Source organism: Callospermophilus lateralis, unplaced genomic scaffold, assembly GCF_048772815.1.
Source record: "Callospermophilus lateralis isolate mCalLat2 unplaced genomic scaffold, mCalLat2.hap1 Scaffold_250, whole genome shotgun sequence".
NCBI lineage: Eukaryota > Metazoa > Chordata > Mammalia > Rodentia > Sciuridae > Callospermophilus > Callospermophilus lateralis.
Window position 1 is genome coordinate 1,670,944 of NW_027513332.1, and position 17,483 is coordinate 1,688,426.

General features: G+C 42.3%; 1 pseudogene; it reads left to right on the forward strand.

Moving 5' to 3' along the window:
* The window catches only part of LOC143388359 (inactive serine protease PAMR1-like), a 73,795-nt pseudogene that overhangs the window by 45,771 nt on the left and 10,541 nt on the right, over positions 1–17,483 (forward strand).

Below are 17,483 nucleotides of genomic sequence, written 5' to 3' on the forward strand. Positions count from 1 at the left end.
TATCCTATAAGGATGAGATGAGGTTTGTTGAGGCACAAACTAATGTTTTCTGAAGGACTGCTGTGCATTGGGAGTGTGGAGAGGCAGGGAAAGAGGACGCCTTGTCTTTCTCTGAAGCAGATTCTCCCGAGTTGGTGAGACCCGTTTCAACCTCCTTTAGTAGTTCTTGGGCAGGCCTGGAAAGAAAGGGGGTGCAGGGGGTGGGACATAAGAGAGGAGGATCCAGCTGGTTATATCCAGGACAGCTCTCCTTGTTCTCAAACATTCAAGCCCTGGCCCAACCTTCTGCCTGAGCCAAATTCACCCCTTCCCTTTCCCCTTCCCCTCCCTTCCTCTTTGTTCTAGGATAAAACCTAGGGTCTCCAGCATACTAAGGATGCAATTTATCACTGACCTATACTCCCAGCTCCTGAGTCATGTCATGACTGTAACATTGAACCACTCAAGTTCTCTAGTCTTATAGCTGTGCAATAATAACCCCCAGTCATCCAAACAGCAAAAACCAACTCAAGAAAATAATTCACTTCCAAAACAGGAAATCAGCATGTGATTTTCCTCCACTATTAGACCCAAGAAGAGAGAAGAGAGACTTGAATGTGCTGAGTGTGAACAAGTCTCTGACAGATCTAATCCTTATCCTTAGGAAGTGTCATGCTGACGGCTGCATGTGGTAGCACCATGAATGACCAGCCCCTCTGTGTGGTGCCAAGGACTGTGACATTTTAACCCAGTAACCAGAAATAATTGGTCAGGGTATCTGATAACTAAAACCGTGTGTGTGTCCTGTGTGCTAATAGAAGTTTGAGACCCAAAATTGGTGTCATGCACTGAAACCATCACCCTGGGATGAGAGGTGCAGAACAAGAAAAGTCAAAATTTGGGGAAGAGCTGAAGGAGTACAGTTTCTACCCTGGGCAGGGTTCCTCCAAGCAGATCCTGAGATGAGAATGAGTGTACAAGTGAGGTTTCAAGGTCAAGCTCCCTAGAGAAGCTCATAAGGGAGGGGACAAGCAATCAGGAAGGGAATGAAGCTAAGTAAGTGTCAGGTTTCAGGTGAAATCCCAGTCCCAGTGTTGAGTGGTAGTGAGACCTGGAATATAAAGGAAGTGCAGGCTAGGAGACTGGGCTGTCCTGTCCACACAACAGTGAGTCATTGACTAAATTTCATGGGGAACTAGGGGACATGAACTGGGCCCGCTGGCTTTCTGTGCAGGTGGATAATGTGGTTCTCATGCCTGTGAGCAGTTCTCTGAAAGTAGCAGGTGCAGACAATATTGCAGAATGGGGAGGGGTCTCTGACTATGCCACTGAGTTCTGCTGAAAGCATCCCTTGCTCTGGAGTGGCACGGTGGGTTTGAGTGGGACTCTGGGAGAGGCTTAGAAAATGATGCTCCGTGGTCCCCACCTCATTTGAGGCTGCTGTGTTGTGTGCAGGCAAATCAAGGAACCAAGGCTTTCTCTTTACATCAAGAAATTGTATGTGGTGTGATTCTTCTCATGGCAGTGCTGGACCTTGACCCTTTAGATTCAAAGGGACATGGTGGCAGCTAGAGTAGCTTAAAGGGAATGCTTAATGAATTCAAGAAACTGACTGCACAATATGAGGGCTTTGATAAACAGGTAAAATTACAAAGAAGTGAAACATCACCAAATAAGACCAGATGCCTTTAAGAAGCTGTTTTAATTCTTCCCAAAGTTATGACTAAAATGTGCCTGGATAGCGTGTGAATCAAATATGGATTTCTCAGCATGATTATTCCACCAAGAAAAAATAAACATCATGAAAAATGAATGTAAAATAAGGCATTTTGTACTGATTTGTAACTTGATTCATACAGTATCTGAAATCACTTTAAAACACCAGCATAGATGGGCAAGAGAATTCTCCCCTGCCAGTTTATATATATATAGTTCAAAAACCATAATTCCTCAGCACGGCGCAGTTACAGCTGGGTGAAGATATTCACAGTGGAAATCTGATATGTCATTTGCTAGCATCCTTATGGGGGTCTGAATGTTTATTATTTTTTATAAGATGCAGGTTTATTTTTTTCCTGTTAGGAAGTTTGGCATGAGTTTTAATGCACTCCGTGGGGGAAACATCACAAAAATTAGCTGTGGCAGTTTACCTTATAATTTTTGAACAGATTTTCGTCATTTTTTTTTTCAGAGCAATCTGTCAATTAGAAAAGCAGAAAAGAGAAAAAATATTAATTCTGTTTTCCTCATGAGGATATTAATGTACTGGAACAATCTCTCTAGAAGGAATTCTTCCAAAGTGAAGAAGAAACCCAAGCACTCTCAGATTCCCCCAAACTCTCAAATGCCCAAATTGGTCTAGGCAATTATTTTTGAAAATTAGTTTTAAGAGCACCGAGCTCAGGATGCACAAGATTTCTGTCTTTGATTTATGTGATATCAAATTTGATAAGAGGAAACCACTTCTAGATGCTGCACTCAAGTCTTTGTGGAAAATTAGATGCTCCTTTTTGCATATGAAAGATTTAAAGCAGAGGATGCAAGATGCCATTCCTCATCAGATGCAAAACCAGAAGTGAGAATTGCACATTTCCCATGTAATTCATCATGTCTCATGGTGGCTCTTGCAGCGTGGCTTGGTAGGACTCCAGGTGATTGAGTGGTGAGCTCTGGTGACAACTGTGTCCCATGATAAAGTCATTTCAATGGTCTTTCCTTCCTGATATGGCTCATCAGTCTCTCTATTTTCAGGAAAGTCCTTGATATAAACTAACTTTATACATGTGCATGTCCTTAAGTAGGGTCCAATAAAAATAGGTTTTCTACTTCCTTGCAGAAGAAACCAAAGGTCAAATAATACAGAGGTGTGTGAAATAAAAAGAGAATACTATTTTCCCTGACCAATCCTGGTTTCCAGGGAAACCACTGGTAGAAACTGTGAACTTCTTTCTATGTTGCTCCAACCTATGATTTCATATATCCTTATTTTAAGCCAGTGGTTCTGAGCCAGGGGTGATTTTGCCCTTCATCTCCACCCCTGGGTGGCACTTGGCAATGCCTTAATCAATGCTGGTGGTTATAATTGTGGGGGTAAAGGAGACAATGCTGGCCTCTTAAAGGTGGAGGCCAGTATGCTGCTAAACATCCTACATGAACCAAGACAGCCCCACCACAGTTATCTAGCCCAGAGCCAGTGGTGCCAAGGTCAAGAGACCATTTTACCAAAGTGCATTCAAGAATACATACAATCATTCAACTCATTTTCAATACCCATGTCATGGATATTTTTTCCAGATGGGTCCATGAAACGATTCCTGAGTATTCATTGTATGCATGAATGCGCTATCAAATATTCATCACATTCTTATGATGGATTGATGGATTTGATATTGTTTAAAATTTTTTTGCTTTTATGATGAGAACTGCAATGGATATCTCTACATGTGAACAAAAAATTTTTGTAAGATAAATTTCTAGATGTTGAACTGTTGGTTCAAAGGGTACATGTATTTATTTATTTGTTCTTTTTAGATATACTTGATAATAGAATGTATTTGACATTATACATACATGAAGTACAATTTTCCATTCTTGTGGTTGTACATAATATGGAGTTACACTGGTCATGTGTTCGAATATGAACATAGGAAAATTATGTCTGATTCATTCTACTTTCATTCCAATTCTCATTTCCTCTTCCTTCCTCCATTCCCCTTTGTCTAATCCTATAAACTTCTATTCTCTCTTCCCACCCTGTTTTATTGTGTGTTAGCATCTGCATATCAGAGTGAACATTTTGGCCTTTGGTTTTGGGGATTGGCTTATTTCACTTAGCATGATAGTTTTCAATTCATTTACCGCAAATGCCATAATTTAATTCTTCTTTATGGTTGAATAATATTTCATTGTGTACATAAACCACACTTTCTTTATCCATTCATCTGGTGAAGGGCACCTAGGTTGGTTCCATAGCTTGGCTATTGTGAATTGAGCTGCTATAAACATTGATGTGGCTGCACCATTATAGTATGCTTCCTTTAAGTCCTTTAGGTATATGCTGAGGAGTGGTATAACTGGGTCGAATGGTGGTTCCATTCCAGGTTTCTGAGAATCTCCATACTGCTTTCCAGAGTGGTTTTACCAATTTGCAGTCCCATCAGCAATGTACGAGTAGGGGTACATGTATTTAAAGATTTGAGAATGATTGCCAAGAAGGTCATGAAAAGGTTTTACCAATCTACGAGATGAGCCATTCATTATAAGCACCAGACCTAGAAATAAGAATTGGCATCTGCATTTCAGAAACAAAGGTCTACTCTTGTCAAAATGGAAATGGGTGTGTTTTTCAGGGTGTTCCACTGGTCTGAGGAGAAAGAGTTCTTGTTCAGACTTTGGGAAGTGGTGGATTAAAAGAGAAACAATCAGCAAGGTTTGGCCTCGTCCCACTGGTCAAGAGGGTGTGAAAGGCCCCACCCCCCAACCTCAGCTTCCCTAAAATGTTTTCCAATGAGGTAAAATTTTCCTCTGCTCTTAAGTGACCTCCTCAGAACCCTGACAAGGGGAGTGGCCCTTCCTCAGCCTTGAGGCCAGACTTACCCCCTGCCAACACCCTCAGTGACCTCCAGCCTCCCTGGGCCACCATGTAAGAAACTGAGACCCCTTCTTTCCTCTGAAGTTTCCTGTTTCTTTGTATGGAACACAACGACAAAATAAGTCCTCAAGAAAATGGTCAGAGTCTTGTTTTGAAAAAGTGGAGAGCAAGGGATTCATCGCCTGCTCCAGTTTCCATGTTGTCTTTGTTCCTCTGGCCCAGTTGACGAGGCCGGGCTTTCCCCTGTGCATCCTAATGAAGGACGATGAAACGGGCTAAATCTTGGGGGCACAATGCTCACACTGCAGGCTCTGACGCGCCTTTGAACAAAACAAACCGGGCTCCACCAATTAAGGGAAAATGGTGAATCTGGATTCATTTGGGTTTGCAGACCCAGAAGGTTTCCCACTGGCCTGTCCCAAGGACTGAGAAGAAAGGAGCCCAGGATGAGAGGCACACTGTCTCCTTGTGCTTCAAAGAGGTGCCCTGCATTTCTCATGGGAATAAGTGTTTGGGAACTTTGAGATTTTCATGGAAACATTAATACTGATGCAAGTGAGATTGTTTGGAGACCCCTAGTGGGTAGCAATCATCTCTTCCCCGACTGACAGGTAAATAAGGTGCTGTGTGCTCACTGGATTAATGCAGACGATTCTGACATTTTTTCCAATAAGGTATTGAAAAACTGCCTTTGTCTCAGGTCCAAAGACCTCTCTTAGCCTCAGTATCTGGAAGACAGGTGCATCTCTGACTTCTGCTAGATGGTGCTTGGAATGTGTAGTCAGAAAGATCTTGGATTGACACTGAATCTGAAATTGACCAGCCATATGGTCTTAAACAAGTCATTTAACTTCCATGAGCCTCAATTTTCCCATTTACAAAGTTTAGCAAAATAATACCAAATACCTCTTAGGGTGTTTGTGGGACCCACAAAAGGCAGAGTTGAGGAATAAGAGCTGTGAATCTTATGACTGCTTCTGGCCCTGTCTTAAAGTTGTTTGAAATTCTGGCAGAAAGCAGAGGAGTCTCCAGATAAGGCATTATGGCAACAACACTAGTTTCTACAAGGTGATGATTATGAAAAAGTGGAGAGCAAGGGATTCATCACCTGCTCCAGTGGTTTAAGAAAATTCCCTAAAGACTTTCTGAGTTTCCTCTTGAGTTGACCTTCACGAGTCATTGCTGGACCCTTAATATTGCTACCACTGCATCAGCCCACAAGCAAGAAAGACCTGGTTTTAAAAGGACAAGTAGATGTTGCTGGTGTTATTGTCATAAGAAATCCTGGGTCCCAGGGGAAAATATGCCCATTGAGTGTGATGACTGGGGAGCCTTTGCCACCAGGATAGCCTGGAGAGGGGATTTTCAGACATGATAAATGCAAGAATGTCATGAAGGAACTGGATTTGGATACTCCGAGGAAGGTCACCCAAAGCATTGTGTTATATGACCAGCCTCTGTTCTCTCATGGGGTTTTGGTAGGCATCATTTAACACACGGTGGGATGTGTGCCTGTCCCTGTGGTTATTTTGGAGACCTGGGTTTTAGAGCATCAGTTTTGTTAGAGGTATGGGGAAGAAAAAGGAAATGAATAACCTGGCATAAGAGGGTATAAGAGTTATGAGTGTAATTCTATGGAGAATGGTCTCAGGGATCCATAGTTATTATTCACAAGCACTTAATGATCCAGAGCCTTGAGACTGGAGGAGCCCCAGGAAGACTATTAGCTGATAGACTGCTGACTTCGTACACAGTATCTGGGGCTCCCACCCACTCATTCTTCCTAACAAGGCAATGAACCTCTGAACTCCTTTTGGTATATTCAGAGGGACACCATCCATTTGGATTTAGATCCAAAACATAAGAACTATTACTGAACACAGTATAAGCTGCCCTTTAACAATTGTCAAGGTGTGTGTGTGTGTGTGTGTGTGTGTGTGTGTGTGTGTGTGTGTAGCTCAGAGGGAAAGTTTTCTTTTTTTGGATCAATGCTTGTTCCTAAGTCTACACAGACCAAGTGACATCTAAGTTATGAACTCTGCTGGGCTGCAGAGACTCTGTGGCCTCTTAACCAAAGCATTGCTGTTGCATGCAGGGTAAGGTGCTTGGGGTTGTCTTGTCAAGGGTGCATTTGGCTAGTCAGTGAGTATTTTAGCATAGCAGCATTTCTCCCAAATAACAAGAAGGCAGGAGAGGCCATGTAAACTGTTCTCTAGCCTGCATGCCTCTCAGAGCATGGGAGGGAGCCCCCTGGAGCATGGAAGGGCCAGAGCCTCCATAATTCTACTCAGTTTTGTGTTCATCTGCTGCTCCTGGTCAAGGCCTTCTTGGCTTTGCTTTAGCAGATGAGGTCACTGAGGCACGGCTTAATGGAGGAGGCCGATTTTATTTGGGTCCCAGGTTAAGAGGTAATCCATTAGAGCTGGGAGGGGCTGTGTGCCCACCTCGGGCTGGGAAGAGGGCACAAGTTACAGATGAAGGATGAGAGCATTGCATAATTAACTTCTGATGGAAACAAACATCCTGCTTTAGTTGTTTTTTGCCACTGTGACTGTAAGACCAAGCCAGCTCAATTGTAGAAGAGAAGAAGTTTATTTGGAGGCTCACAATTTCAGAAGTCTCGGTCCATAGACAGCCAGCTCCATTTCTACAGGCTTGAGGTGAGGCAGAATAACATGGCGGAAGAGTGTGGTGGAAGGAAGCAGCTCACATGATGACCAGAAAGGCGGCGGTGGGGGGGGGAAGAGAGATCACCATTTGTCAATACAAATATATACCCCAAAGCCAAGTCCCAAATACCCCACCTCCTCCAGCCACACCCCACCTGCCTTCAGTCACCGCCCAGTTAATCCCATCAGGTAATTAATTCATGGATTGGGTTATGACTCTCACAACCCAATCATCTCTCCTTTGAACCTTCTTTAATTTCTCTCACACTTGAGCTTTTGGGGGACACCTCACATCCAAACCATAACACATTCCAGTCATCACTGGCCCTGAGATGAACCCCAGCCCTTTGACAGAGGCTAGGGATCCCTCAGTTTTCCTTAAAGGCTCCTGCCTCCTGACTCCTTCACTACTTCTCTCTCTTGCTCTAGAAGATGAAAGCTTCCTCTTCTTTAAGAACAGGATGTTCTTGCTGGTATCCATGTACAAAGAACAGCAATAGTCATTATTCTCTCTATTCCTAATATAGACCAGGCTCCGTGCTTCATGGGACATTGCCTGCTCAGTTTGTCAACTTCCTGCATGGTAGGTACTTCTGTCATCTCCACTGTACAGATGCATCCAGCCAAACACTTCTGAGTGTCCATGAATTGTACCAGGCCCTGGGGAAACATGGCAGAGCTGCATGGCCTATATTTTCTCTGCCTTTGGGCAAAGCCATAAAACTAGCCTAATCTTAGCCCATTTTTAGTAGAGGAAAGGGTCACATGTTGCATAGTTTCTGGCTACAACTTCCTGAAGTGAAGGCCTTTGGTGGTGGCAACAGGGGTGGTGAGGATTACTGAGTGCATCTTGTAAGCCAGACATTCAGAAGAATCTCCTCAGAGGACTTGGATGTGCCCAGCAGCCAAGGAACCTCAAATTGAAACAGACAGAGTTGTGTAGCTCAGGCCATTTTTTTTTCAGTTGTAGATGGACCCAATGCTTTTATTTGTTTATTTATTTTTATGTGGTGATGAAGATTGAACCCAGTGCCTCACGCGTGCCAGGCAAGCGCCCTACCACTGAGCCACAAGCATTTCCATAGCGAACATTTCTTATATTTCAAAACGTTAACTATGATTACCACAGAGGGACATTTCTTCCAGTAGTTTAGAGTTGCCCTCTATCCTGGAGCTGACTCAGAAACCTTCTGAGATTTGAAGAAACCCCAGGATCACTATTATTACCAAGCAGATGTAGTAGGTGGAGAACCACTAGGTTTCTAACACTCAGGTATGTTACCTATCCTACCCATTCACTCTGTCAAACAGGGATGTGCCAGGTTGACTGGGACCAAGGAATAAAATGACTAGAGCTTTCTGAAAAGTTGTCAAAGTTGACCTATCTCTTAGGCACAGGCAGTGTTAGCTATCCAATTAAATAGGCCATCCAAACACCGGAAAAGTAGTGATCAAAAGACACAGTGTACCAGAGGCCCAAGACAATCCTGATTAAGATCAAATAGCTAATTGTAAGCCTCAGCCTCCAAATTGCTGCCGGATGAATAAATAGCAGTGTGTGCAATCCAAGCATAATTTCACATGGGTAGTGTCTCATTCACACCGGCAAAGGGCTGGAAAGCATCACAGAGGCAGGATGCCATTGGCTGGAAAGGGATGAAAAGAGATTTCAGTGCAGACGACATCATCAGTGGGTGTCATTATTCCTCGTTGGTGAAGACCATCTTGTGAGTAAAAAGTATTTGGTTTTGTCTAGATACAATTTGAACTCAAATATAATTTGAACAGGAGAAAGTGAGGAAGAGTTAAAAGGCCATCTGAAGGTTGTCTCTGAGCACTGGCCTCACGTTCAATCAGGTTTCCAGAAAGGACAAAGCCCCAATGAGAAAGTTAATGCCTTTTCCAAACAGAACCAAAATTCTGTCACAAGTGGTTCCCTTGATTTGGGTGATGAGTGAGAATGAATAGATCCCAAGAGTATGCTAAGAATAGAGGTGAATGTCCCTCCATCCCCAGCCCCTGCCACCAGCTCCATCGTGGGGTGATGGGCTCTGTTGACTTTGGCCCTGTTTCCCTAGCTAATTCTCAGATAATCTTACAGCTCCGAACTCAGCTCTTTCTAAAAAAGCAGAATAGGATCCTGACTTACTTTTTCTGCTCAGCTGGTTATCAGGCTGACATAAATATTTCATCAACATACAATTTGCCCACAGAAATGTATGCTTTTTACTCACAGTTTCGTAAATCGCTGCTAAACCATTTCCAAAGTCCAAGAGGACATAAGCAATCATAACTAGGTTAAAATTATTTAGAAGCAGAAATAGGACAATCCCAAAGAGAAGACCAGCAGATGGAATAGAGATTGAAAGAAAGCAAACACAGGCCCCTTTAGAGTTGCAAAGATTGTTAATTTTATTCTGACCTCTCCCTTACTCTCCTGTGTCTAAGGATGAGTACTGGGGAAACGCTGAACATTTCTTTTTTGTAAGTTACAGAAATATCAATATGCTTTGTTACTAGATATTTCTAAAAACTAGATCATTCCCCTTCTCATACAAAAAAAAAAAGTGACTGGTCTTGTTTATGCTCGCACTATTCCAGTGGATGCCAGCTCAACCGGCTCCTGCCCTCATGTTCCTTCAACCCTGCCTGAGACCTTCTCCATCTGGGAAGATCCTCTGGCCTATGGGCATCCTGGAGGCATGTAGAGTTAGTACTTATCCCATCATCCTTCAACAAAGGATTGATGGTGCTCCATAGGTGAGAACTGGTATCTTGCTCCTTGAGTGGGATAACAATGAGGCATGTCCCATTGTTTCCCAGAGTTGCTAAATGGCACTGATTCTCAGTTGCCCCCCAGTGATAACTTGCTTGATAACTTAAGAAATTCACGGTCTTTGTTTTCCCTAGTCCAATGTTGGCCCTTCCTGGGATTGCCACCAAGATAAACTGCTTGTACTCAAAACCTAGTCTCACATGCTACTGCTGGGGGAACTTAACCTCAGACACCTCTCTGAAAGTGTATTTCTTGAAGAGTTAACTTAGTAGAGCCTCGAGAGCTCTGTTAGCCCTGGTTCTCCAGAGAAGTTGAACCAATAGGAGATTCATCTATGTATAGGCTCACCTGATTATGGAGACTGAGAACCCCCATAACCGAGACACAGGAGAGCTAGTAATTTGAAGGCTCTAATGTAGAGAGTCAGTGGTGTAGTTTCCAGTTCAGGCATGAAGGCCTGGGAGTCAGGAGTCCTGAGGACCGAGTGTGGATATCCTGCTCAGCCAGCCAAGCAGAGAGAGAACACAATGTTCCCTTCCTCCATCTCATTCCTTTGTTCTATTCAGGCCCTCAGTGGATTGCATGCTGCCTACCCACATTGGAGAGGGTAAGCCCTGTACTCATTATACCAATTCAAACACTGGTCTCTTCTGGAAACATCTTGGGAGACACGTCCAGATATAATGCTTAGGCAGGTGTTGGGGAGCCCAGGATCTAGTCATGTTCTCCCAGAAGATAAGTGATCACATTCAGCTAAATCACTATTTGGTGGCTTCTCTAAAGTTTTAGATAAATCTTTGATCAATGATGAATAACATAAATGTTAAGGGTTAGCCTTATCTGAAGGTTTCTCAAAATATGAATCATTTGCATTTCTGATTAAAAAAACAGTGTTAGACTCAGGAACTTATTTATAATCTGTGTACACCCCCACCACACACACACACACACACACACACACACACACACACACACACACCTCTTCTCTAGGGTCAGGGAGTGAGTGGAGATACCAGGGATGTTTGGAGAGAAGCCAATAATAAAGATTTGTTTGAATGCTCATTTAGCCCTTTTAGACAGCAATTGGAGCATGGCTGCTTCCATCACGAAGAAGCGTCTCTCTTCTAATTGTCTCATCTTTGGCTTTATGCCCTGATGTACTGACCACACTGCCATAGCTTCACCATGTGCCCTGGTTGAGGGGTGATCTCTGTCTAGTGACTCGGGGAGAACACAAATGTGATAAAAACTGGGAACTCCAATTCCAACAAGGCCCCCGTGGTTAATCTCAGCAGAAGCGTCTAGATTAGAACCTGGTTCCACTTCACCTGGCTTCCTATCTATAGATAAGTGGTTTTCTGTCACACCACACAGCAGGCTCAGACAGTTCAATCAATCACACCCAGGGACATCTTCATTGCAACCAAGGCCACAGTCAAATTTCATGCTTGACTAGTATTTGCTGAGACCCCCCTTACCCTATTTTAATTTATTTAAGGACCCTGTGATCACCTTTATTTTATTCCTTGGTTAGGGTCCTATCTTCTGATGTACTTTTAGAAGCACAGGTAAGAAAGGCACTAGTAAGGATAAATTAATGCTAATGAAAAACATTATGTACATTCCCCACCCCCACCCTGTGGGTTCTCTCTTTTTTGTGTGTGTGTGTCAGAGTGAGTTGAGTCAGCCTGAGGAAATAAAACTGGATTTCTTATAATAACATTTCTTAAAATTCTAATTAAACCATGAGGAATTTATTTGATTAAGATTTGTTTTTTTGGACCAGGGATTGAACCCAGGGTGCTCAACCACTGAGCCACATCCCCAGCCTGTTTTATCTTTTTATTTTAAGACAAGGTCTCACTAAGTTGCTTAGGGCCTCACTAAGTTGCTGAAGCTGACTTTGAATTTGTGATCCTCCTGCCTCAGCCTCCTGAGCTGCTGGGATTACAGGTGTGCACCACCGTACCTGGCTGATTGAGAAAGATTGTCTGGTAAGATTCTGATCTGAGGAATAAGTTGCTGGAAGGAAAGTATCCAACCATTTTTGTCTATAACTGCCTACAGGAGGCCAAGGAAAGGCTGAGATATCTAAAGTACTTTAGTGTAATCATCCTGGACTGATGTCACTTGTATTTCTGGGTTTAAATAAAAAAGTCCTATGTTCAAGATAAAGAAAAACCTCTTCCCATGTCCTGTTCTGTCGGGAATAGAGGAGGTACTCATTAAACATTTCATGTGAAGGCAAAGGGATCAGTCAAATCAATAGGCAGCAGCACCTCCCCAGTCCTTCTCTGAAAGGTGGACCTGTTGGCTTCCAAAAGGCAAAGCAGCAACTGGATTCTTTAGTTCCTAAGAGGTTATAAACAGCTCTTGTCTCCAAATATGATCTTACAGCTTGCAGACCTAAGTAAAAGGAGAAAACAAATATGCCTTGCGGGTGGGGGGCTAGTGTATCATATTAAGATTTTAGATTCATTTAGGAAAATGTATCACTTTTATGGATGGGAATATACTGGTGAACAGAGACATCATGGAAAAAGAGGTCTATTGTCTTTCCACAGCCAGAAGGTGGGTCCACTCCCTGGGTTAGGGATGAAAAATGTGGACTTCCTTTTGTCACATTCAATATTACTTTTCTGACTAGAGGGTACAGAAAAGCTAAATTATTAGTGTGCCCTGAAGAACCACTTTTTCTGAAGACATCTGCATGTTGATCTGACAGGCCTTCTGAGGTCTCCATCGCCATGTCCCCTGCTCACCGACCTCTGGACCTAGCCTTCTCACTTGGTGCCTTTGTAACAGGTATTGCCTCTCACTGTTCCATTCAGGGGAGAAAAAGATAACATTTTATTTGCTTTAAATCATCTTAAATCCAACTCTAAGCCCCATAATTCAGGGACTCATGAGAGATTCAATTTCAATTATTGTTGAATCATCTTTGGTACCCCAGGATTGTGAAAAGAGTCTTGAACATGGACCATGCCAAATCCTCAAGGAGACTCCTCTGATGGTAGATTCTGATCTGCACTGTTTGGTCTGAGGAATCTCATTGCCTCAGATCAACTATTCTCTTCAGGTACAGCAGATTGGCTGCTGTGGGGCTGGGCTGGAGCCCAGGAGGAAGCATGGAAGCTGGGGGCTGTCTTAAGGACCAGCCTGTAGCTGCCTGGCCCAACAGCCTTCTTAAGGCTTCGTCACCACCCAGGAATGCTGAAAGGCATGTAGGCTCCATATTGGGGCTGAGCCCACTGCCTCTCTGGGGCCTCATCACAGACACCTGTGCCATGGAGAAGAAACCTGAGAGGCCCTGATGCCCAGCTAAGAAATTAACAGAGAGGTATTGGGTTAGTTTCTCCCTCAAACATAACCTGAGTCAAGCCTATGGGCCCAGGTGATTCACTAAAGGGATTACTCCTGTGATTAACCAGCAAGGAGTGGAAGAGTCAAGATAAGAAAGAGGAAGACATCAAGCAAGAATATTTTCAAGTAATCTTCTACACAGCCCATCCCCCGTGGGGGTTCTGGGAATGTAAATCAAACCTCAAAGAACAGGGATTAGGTTCTTCTATTTCCACATATTGGCTACAGGTGAGCCTGGGGTGGGCCTGGGAGGAGGACAGAACTCTAGGTATTTTTTTAGTCCCCCCCATCTGGATAAGCAGATGGCCATGCCCAAGGACACCCTCTGAAGGCTGTAGGCCCCAGCTATCACATGTCGAAGGTGAGGGATGGGTGACTTGTGAGTATGAGGGGACTTGGCTGGGACACCAGTAATGGTCATGACAAGAGCCATCACAAAACCTTCACGTAGCAGTCACGTGTGAAATCACGTGGGAAGTGAACTCAGAGAACTTCCTCATTCCGTGGCCCTGGGAAAGAAAAGAGGGAGAGAGAACACTTTCTTGAAATGCTTATTTGAAACAAGACCCCAGAGTAATGTACCTCTGATGACTGCTGTTGTTCATGCAGTGGCATGTGGGGGCATGCTAAACTTAGTGTGTTAATGTCCCCAGGCTGAGTTCCAAAAGTAACAGGGCAATGTGCTATTTATTACTAATCATGCAATCTTTTATTTCACAAAGCAGGAGTTTGGTGCTCCTTCAGGGCCAGGGATGCAGATATTTTAAATTCTCAATTGGCTTTGCCTGAAAATATCCATCCCACTGAGGAGAAATGAAACCTAAAGTCCTTGAAAAATCAAACAGAAAGAATCATGAATCTGTTCAATGGGGAGAGACAAAGGTTTCTAAAAAGAGAACACATAGGGGGAAAAAATCATTTTGAAACCTAACCGCAGGGAGGAGCTCTGATGAGATGCAGATAGTCTATGTACCCACCAGGTAGATGTCAACTGGGAGAGAGAAGGAAGGATGGAGAAAGTTTTAGAATTCTCTTCAAAAAAACATCACAAGGGAGTATGCAAGCTTTGGAAAGTACAGAAAATGAAAGAGAAAAAATAACCCTCGCGGGTTGTTTGATATAGGAACATAATTTTAAGGCTTTATTGTGTAAGATTAAACAAAATAAATGAACAGACACCCTGGTTGGTACCCAGAAGTCTGAATCAACACAGTTTTGGAAGTTCATCACGGGTAAATATTACCAAAAGCCCAGGAAATAGAGCGGAAGGCTGTGTTGTGCTTGAATAGGTCTAATAATGAGCTATTAAGATTTCTCTCTGGAGTGCTCTTTAAGGTGTATTAAATTTGGGGAACTGGCTTTTAAAGACATTGAGTGCTTTGTAAACAAAGGCAAATGAGGGAAAAAGAAACTTTGTGTTATTTCTGTGACTCCTCAAAACCAGCCCAGCCAGGTAAGTGTTATTATTTTATTTTATAGTAAAGAAATCAATGGTTGGGGAGGTTAAATGGTTCCCAGCTCTTAGTTTCTTAAGTACAAGATTGAAAAACTTTCACACTTTGTTCCTTCTACCCCTAACAAATATTTATTAAGTGCCTGCTGTTGTAGACTTTGGGGAACCAGATGAACTCATATCTATCTGATCTTAGAGGCCAGTATTTTTTCTACCAGAATCTAGTTACAAGACTTATTTAAGAGATTTCATGCGAAATTGTATAATGTGATTACACAAAATATTAAAGAGATTTGCATGGACTGAGAGACAGTTGGACCAAAAAACAAGGCATAAAACACTGTATGCTAGATTTAGGTGTTTAATGGACAGCACTCAAAAATATTTTGATTTTTTAAAACAATAATAACCGGGGCTTGGGTTGTGGCTCAGTGGTAGAGTGCTTGCCTAGTATGTGTGAGGCCCTGGGTTCGATCCTCCACATCACCTAAAAATAAACAAATAAATAAATAAATAAATAAATAAATAAATAAATAAATAAATAAAATAAAGGTATTTTGTCCAACTAAAACTAAAAAATAAAATATTTAAAAAATAATAAATACAGAAACAACAACAAAAATAATAAAAAACAAACTTTTATGATTTTACTTTATGATTGTAAAACTTGATAAAAGTATAAAGAAGCAAAATCAGTAAAGATAATGACTACAATTGTTATTTTATTTTAATTTTCACTTTTTTGGGGACTAGAGATTTAACCTAGAGGTGCTTTACCACTGAGCTACATTGCTAGCCACCCCCCCTCTTCCCTTTTTAAAAATTTTGAGACAGGGTCTTGCTAAGTTAGTTTGGGCCTCACTAAGTTGCTGAGCCAATGATCCTCCTGCCTCAGCCTTCTGAGTCTCTGGGATTACACGTGTGTGCCATCATGCCCAGCAATGACTTCAAATATCGGAAAGTATGGTTTTCAAATCCCTTGGTCTGTCTCCACTTTGGTTGCTTTAAAACATTCCCATGTATATATTTTTTCATTTTTGTCTGGTTTGGGGCTTTATGAATCTGTAGGACAAATTCTTCCATGAGTACAGGAAAGTTTTCATCTATTATCTCCTAGCACATTGTTTCTGACCATTGTCATCTCTCTTCCTCCTCCTCCATCATCTTCTTCCTCTTCTCCTTCTTCTCCTTCTCTTCCTCCTCCTCTTCTTCTTTTTCTTCTTCCTCCCTCCTGCTCTCCCTCCCTCCCTCTCCCCCCACCTCCCTCTCCCCCCACCTCCCTCTCCCCCCACCTCCCTTTCCCCCTGACTCCTTTCCTGGAATGTTAATTATGTATTTCTTTACCTTCTCACTGTGTCCTATGAACCTCTTAGATTTTTGAGTACATTTTCACCTTCTTGTCTCTTTCAACTTCATTCTGAAAGTTTTCTTATAAGCTATCTTTCAGTTCTATTTAGTTTGCTGTTAAATCCATCCACTGAGTTCTGTTACTAAATTTTTCAGTTTTTGATTTTTTCTTAGGTTATTTTTTTTTCAGCATTCCTGGTTTTCTACTGAAGTTCTCAATCTTGTCTTTTATTTCTGGAATGTATCAGCGGAGTTATTTATTTTTTACATTTTTAATTCATTTTTTAATTTATATATGACAGCGGAATGCATTACCATTCTTATTACACATATAGAGCACCATTTTTCATATCCCTGGTTGTATACAAAGTATATTCTTAAGTAGTGTCAGATGACCACTTTGCTGGACCCTTTATAAATCTGATTCTGTTGTCTATATTTCCCTTGATTTTCAGCCGTAGTCTTGCCTTCTGTCTTTGTCAGTTGGGGCTGCTACAAGTCAATACCATAGACTGAGTGATTTAAACAACAAACATTTATTTCTCACAGTTCTGGAGGCTGGGAAGTCCAAGATCAAGGCGCTGGAAGATTCACTGTCTGGTGAAGGCTGCTTTCTGGTTCATAGAGGGCTGTCTTCTTGCTGTATCCTCACATGGAGGAGGAGGGAGAGAGAACTCTCTGAGTTGCCTTCAATAAGGGCAAAAATCTCACACACCAGGGCTCAATTTTCACCACCTGATCACTTCCCAAAGACTCCCTCTCCCTAATACCATGATATCGGGGATTAGGATTTTGACATATGAATTTGAGGGGGAAACAAGCATTCAGTCCCCTGAACACTCCATTGGATCCTAACATAGAAGCATTACTTGCTCTATCCTAATGATGACATTCCACAAGCAATAACTTAAAACCAAATAATAGTTGTCATAGTTCTCCATTCTAAGATATTGAATTTAAGTTTTACAGAAATTTCCATGTGAAAACTACACTTATTACCTGATTTCAAAAATGTCAAGTTATAAAATTGTTTGCATTTAAGAATAGCAGATGTTTAGTGGCATCCTTTACCCTTGAACAGAGGTATTTGTATATTCCAAGTTAATTTCTCTTTAAGTCTTCTTTTATAGCCTCCTGAGAAAGAGAAACAAAGGACCTGGATTGTCCTAAATCTTTATCTCCAAGGGCTCAAGAACTTTCCCAAATTCCTAGTATTTAAGCCCACATTAAATACTGTGTGTGTGTGTGTGTTTGTGTGTGTGTGTGTGTGTGTGTGTGTTTCATGAGAACCCTGCTGTGGCAGCC